This window comes from Mytilus californianus, unplaced genomic scaffold (genome assembly GCF_021869535.1).
Source record: "Mytilus californianus isolate M0D057914Y unplaced genomic scaffold, xbMytCali1.0.p SCAF_14, whole genome shotgun sequence".
Lineage (NCBI taxonomy): Eukaryota > Metazoa > Mollusca > Bivalvia > Mytilida > Mytilidae > Mytilus > Mytilus californianus.
Genome location: NW_026262626.1, coordinates 24,952,112 through 24,958,155, shown reverse-complemented (window position 1 = coordinate 24,958,155; position 6,044 = coordinate 24,952,112). Strand labels below are relative to the sequence as shown.

General features: G+C 31.8%; 1 protein-coding gene across 1 annotated transcript in view; it reads left to right on the top strand.

Moving 5' to 3' along the window:
* LOC127724604 (40S ribosomal protein S4-like) overlaps positions 1 to 6,044 on the top strand; it is a 399,059-nt gene that overhangs the window by 324,536 nt on the left and 68,479 nt on the right. The gene's annotated exons all lie outside the window — the stretch shown is intronic.

Here is a 6,044-nt window from a genome sequence, read left to right as displayed (position 1 = left end):
TTTGACTGCCTTCAAAATGTTTTATTTCTTATTAATAAAAGGAGATGTGTGATATAAGCCAATGAGACAGCAAACCAACAATAAGAAATAACCGAAAGATATCTTCGGGGCAACATACAGTAAGTGCTGCAAATACAAAACCTATATGAATGGATGGATAAATACCCTGCCACGTCCTTGTTTTTATAAGATATAAAATCTTGTTTTTATAAAATATTTTATGTACTTTCTTATATAATCTTGTTTTTATAAAATATCTTATATACTTTATAAGATATCTAATAATATATACTTTATAAGATATTTTCTAAAATTTACAAAATATCTTCTAAAGTATATAAGATATCTTATAAAGTTTAGAAGATCCCATAAATATTTTTTATATAAGATATCTTATAAACTTTATAATATATCTCATATATTTTTTAAGATATCTAGTATAGTTTATAAGATATATCGTATGAGATATCTTGTATATTATATGACATATCTCATAAATTATATGTGATATCTTATAAACAATACAAGATATCTTATAAACTATGTAAGATATATCATCGACTATATGATATATATAGATTATAACATGGCATTTTTCATATCAGACCCCTTATCAGCCCTAGGTCATGATACCAGCCAGAGAGCCGACAGGCTCGAGTGATGATTTTGACCATGGGCTGATAAGGGGTCTGATATGAAAAATGACATGTTATGTTCTTTTTATCATATACTTCAGCAGAAGCCATACAGACATGATTTTTTTTTAAAACTCTATAAAATTCATTTATTGTATTATTTGTTTTGCGTTTTTTAATAATATATTTTCCTGTTTCCTAATATTCCTTCTGTTATTCTACTTAGCTATGTTCTTCACTTAAATGTACCACTGAGGTTTATTTTCCGGAATTTGCAGAATGACGTCGAAATGCTTTGCGATTACGTTTAAAGAAAGGCATGCGATAATAACTGGAAACAGTTGATATAAACCGGAAGCAGTTGATAACAAATGTTATATCACACGGCTAAGACAATTCTTCAAATTTATTGAATAAATATATGTATAAATTAGTTTTCTCTAATTCTTCGTCAATTTATCCCTTTCTGCATCCATTGTATAAAAAAAATTTAATCAACGTGTGGTTCGTTTGATCTCAGTTCTTCGTTGGTTAAAATCCGATTATGATGTCGAATTTTCTTGCTTTCCTCTGAATTTCCTATTGTGACGGCATGAAAAAAGGCGACCATGCCTGATGACGTCACATAGAAAGAACACATCTTTTTGCAGATCATTCAAAAAGAAGGAATAAGTTTGCCTGCATATTGTTTGAAAATCATTAGAGAAACAGATTCCACCACCAAATCTCGTGTAATACGATATTTATCCTCTCTCGGCAGTTAAATTTTAAATATTTAAAACGCTCGGCGAGCCTCGCGTTTTAAATTTGAAAATTTAACTGTCTCGAGTGGATAAATATCGTATCACACTCGATGCAGTGGTAGAATCTATATTTATCAAGGGGTACAATTATACCATTATTTTCTACAAGTATATGATAAATCTTATATAACACATAACATATCTCATATAATCTATTGTTTATAAGATATCTTATAAACTTTATACGATATCTTATATACTTTATAAGATTTCTTCTAAACGTTATAAGATCTCATATAAATTATATAAGATCTCTATAAATTATATAAGATATCTTATAGTTTATACTATATCTAATAAATATTATTTATATAAGATATCTTATATACTTTATAAAATATCTCATATATTTTATGAGAGATATCTTATAAACTATATAACATCTCTTATAAACCTCAAACTCATAAATAGAAAAATAAACTGATAAAGCCATGTTAAAAAAAGAAAAAAAAAACCAAACAAACATTGTATGTTCACTTGTTTTTGTTATTATGTCTTTTGATGAGTTCAGCCATTTCAATTGATATTTTATAGTGTGTCTTTCTATGTTACACTATTGTTTCGGGATAGGGTGAAGGTTGGCGCCTTTTAAAACGTTTAAACCCGCTGCATTTGTTTGCACCTGTCCTAAGTCAGTAACCTGATGTTCAGTGGTTGTCGTTTGTTGATGTGGTTCATAGTTGTTTCTCGTTTCTCGTTTTTTATATAGATTAGACCGTTGGTTTTCCTGTTTGAATGGTTTTATTTACACTAGTAATTTTTGGAGCCCTTTATAGCTTGCTGTTCGGTATGAGGCAAGGCTCCGTGTTGAAGGCCAAACTTTGACCTATAATGGTTTACTTTTACAAATAATGACTTGGATGGAGAGTTTTCTCATTGGCACTCATTCCACATCTTCTTATATCTATATACAACAGTACACAAAACACAGCATAGAAAACTAAAGAGTGAGCAACACGAACCCCACCAAAAACGGGGGCTGATCTCAGATGCTCCGGAAGGGTAATGAGTCTCTTTGGGTTGGTCCTATTTATGGAAAAGGGGACGGGATTGTAGTTACAACAATTGGACAATATCCGCTGTCATCTGTGAAACGGATATTCCATAACGGTCAACCAACTGTTGATTGCGTCCGTAAAATTTGTTTGAAGTTAGAATAAATAGTAAAACGGCTTGCCAAATTGTTCTTATGGTGTGCTGTTACAATACTGTCCCAGGTAAGAGGGAGGTTTGATCGCTCACAAACATGTTTAACCCCGATTCATTCTTTATGTGCATGTCCCAATTCAGGAGCATCTAGTTCAGTGGTTGTCGTTGGTTTATGTCTGTCATAATTGATTTTCGTAAATTGTTTGTTATAAAATGGTCCATAAGTTATCTCAATTGAATTGTTTCGTGTTTTTTTTTTTTTAATGTCGGGGCCTTTTATGGCCGACTACACGGTATGGATTTATCTCATTGTTGAAGGTCATGCGGTTGCCTATAATGCTTACATCCACTTCATTTGAAATTTCAAAAATTGGTGAATAGTTGTCTAATTTGACAATCATACCACATCTCCTTATTTTTATAATGAAAGCGATATGGAAATCATATCAAATTTTAAAAAAATGAATTCCGTTGTTGATATCCTCGTACAAATAATGACAGATGCTTAAATTGAGTTTGTTATCAGTCTAGTTGCTTGCAGTCTAGATGTTTGTACAGCGTCGTCTAAAGCTATTTCGTTGCGCATGCTGTTGTCTTTATGGAAGGATTGTGACGTTATGTTAAAGCCATTAGCTACCACTATCGCCCAAGAATTGACCAAAGTGGAAGAATCAGTTGTGTTACTGTTCGTTGTATAAAATTTGCCGAGCAATACTCCAGTATGACTGTTATTTTGTTAGCAAGCATTGTTGCTATGGTCATAGTTCAACCGTGGTCTGCAGTTAATAACCCTACTGTAGAATTGTAAGTATCTAAATTTTTCATATTTTTTAACAATAGTAAAAACTGTCTGATTATAGAACAGAGATTGGAAACGGAAATGTGTTAGAGAAACAAAAACCCGACAAAAGAACAGAAAACAGTCCAAGGCAATCAATGGGTCCTTAGTGACAATAGGTCTTTAGTGACTGTACTTTTTAAACGATATTATATGGCGAACTACAAAATGTAAAAAAAAATCTCTGATATTTATCTTGATATTTAGGTTTTAAGTTTAATCCTTAATAAATGTTCCCATTCGTCCATGTACATCGTGTAAACAAAAGTAAATGTAAAAAACGAGACTTGAAAAAATGGTGCGTTACTTCGTTCGTTTAGTATAGTAAACATACCAAACCATAGTCCAAGATTATCATAATATATTGTGAATTGGATAGTAAGAATTAGAATTTTGAAAATATGGTTATTTCTTTGGTTAATTACGGGCCTAAAAAGAAGTTGATGGACCACCCCCACTTTTTAAACAATTTTCCTGGAAAAATAAGAAAAGAGAGGCATCATATATAGTCTAATGTTATTGTAATATCGTATTGATGAGAGTAAGTACACATTAGATATGTGAAAATACGTTTATTTAATAAAGAATATTTCCTGACTTAGCACCTATGGTTGTATAACGACTCACACCAATGACTCACTAGTAGATTAACTTTGACAAATCAATCAAAAGCAATTTTCAAAACTTTTTTAGAGTTAACCCAAATTTTCTTCTTTCAGCAATGAACCAGCATTTATGTTTGATCCGAATGATCTAGAGTTTTTAGATTTTGAGGTAAGTTTTCTCACTCCGTCTTTCTGGTTGACATTCTGTATTCCAAAGCAAAAAGTACCTCGAACGCAACAAAACACTCACTTGAAATATTCAAATGTATAACTTACATTATATATATTGATACACGTTCGCAGATGTAGGTCCTTAAAAATAATTTTTTATTATAAGCATGCTATTTCGAAGAGTTTTACTTATATCGGAGGTTTAGTATGCATCTAATGTTACAATTATTTTAAGGTCGTAATCATGTTTATCGAAATTGAGTTTAAAAAAACTAATTTTGAGTTACAGTTCGAGTTCGAATTGAAGTCTGATATCGTGTTAAACATTTTTTTTTTTGCTACATGTATAAGGAAAAACGTGTCATTCTCTACAAAATATGTTTTGAAAAGCCTGAGCATACTACTGTATACATTATATCTTAGTTGGAAATTTAATGATAACAAATTAACTGAACCAATTTAAGAACGATCTTTCTTTTATTTTTCAGGAATATTCCCTAATATATATGCTGTTTGAAAACTTTCCATGGAAAACTATTTGTAAAATTCTAACGTTGATCGCCGCTTATGTAGTGCTCCAGGTATTATGGAAAAGGAGAAACACAGGTAATCATACAAGTTTATTTGTTTTTTTATTCACCGGCTCTAACGGCATGCATCTCACCTACCCCCCCCCCCCCCCCCCCCCCCCCCCCCCCGCCCTCCCCATTTTTTTTTAGATTTACATCACCAGGAGTCACTAGTAGATTCAGATCTGGTTACCATTTTAATAATCTGAGTGAAGCCTGTTAGTGTTTTTTATCATTTCGATTTGACCATCTTTAGTTTTCCGTGTAGACAGCTATATTGTTTAACATGTGTAGTACTTCACTGTATGTTCTTTCTGACAAAGTAACAGCTATGCGTAGAAAGTATATCGTTTTACATGTGTAGTATGTTCTTTCTGACTGGGTCCTAATTAGTGGTTCTAAACCTTATTTCAGATATGCTCTCGGTATGAAGTTGATAATTATCCGATCTGAACATGTAACATGGAAAAGGATATTTTTCATTCATCCTAATTCATTTTCTATTTTTATTGTAGTACGCCAATGGGACGTAATAATCTTCTATGAACCCCTGGAAGATCCATGGGAAGAACTTTTAGGACATCCATTAGCTAAACAAAAAGCTGTGGTAAGTTTATGGATAATTTGGCCAATGCAATATAAATTCTCTTGCCAATTCAACAAAAGAAAAACATTTTTTTTTCACTGAACAATCAGAAAAAAGAAATAAACAAATATAGAACAATTCTGACTTTTTTCAATTGTTATCCATTTGGCTAGAAAAGTATTTTTCAAGTTCCGTTGCTAGAAGTCGTCTCAAACTCATAGTGAGAATATCAGCTTTTGATCCATGTTGAATGTCTCAAAATGACTTTGAGATGACGAACAGCAATACATGCAGCGCTGTTCCTTTGCTTTTCGTTCTGTCAAAGTGCATGTAAGGATTATGCGAGATGAATAAATAAATCTTATTCGTTCAATTCCAGTAAGAACAATTTTAACATTAAACATTTCATTAAACACTAAATATGACAGTAAACCTATACATTACACTTAACACTAGATATTACACTTATCACACAACATTGCACTGAACACTAGACATTAAACTTAGCTCTAGGCATAACTTTGACACTTAACAATACAGTTAACACTGAACATAACACTGAGCACTGGACATTACACCTAACACTATACATACTTAACAATAGACATTACAATTAACACTAGACATTACAATTAACACTGGACAATACACTAATTTGTTCACACTTGACATTACACTTAAAACTAGA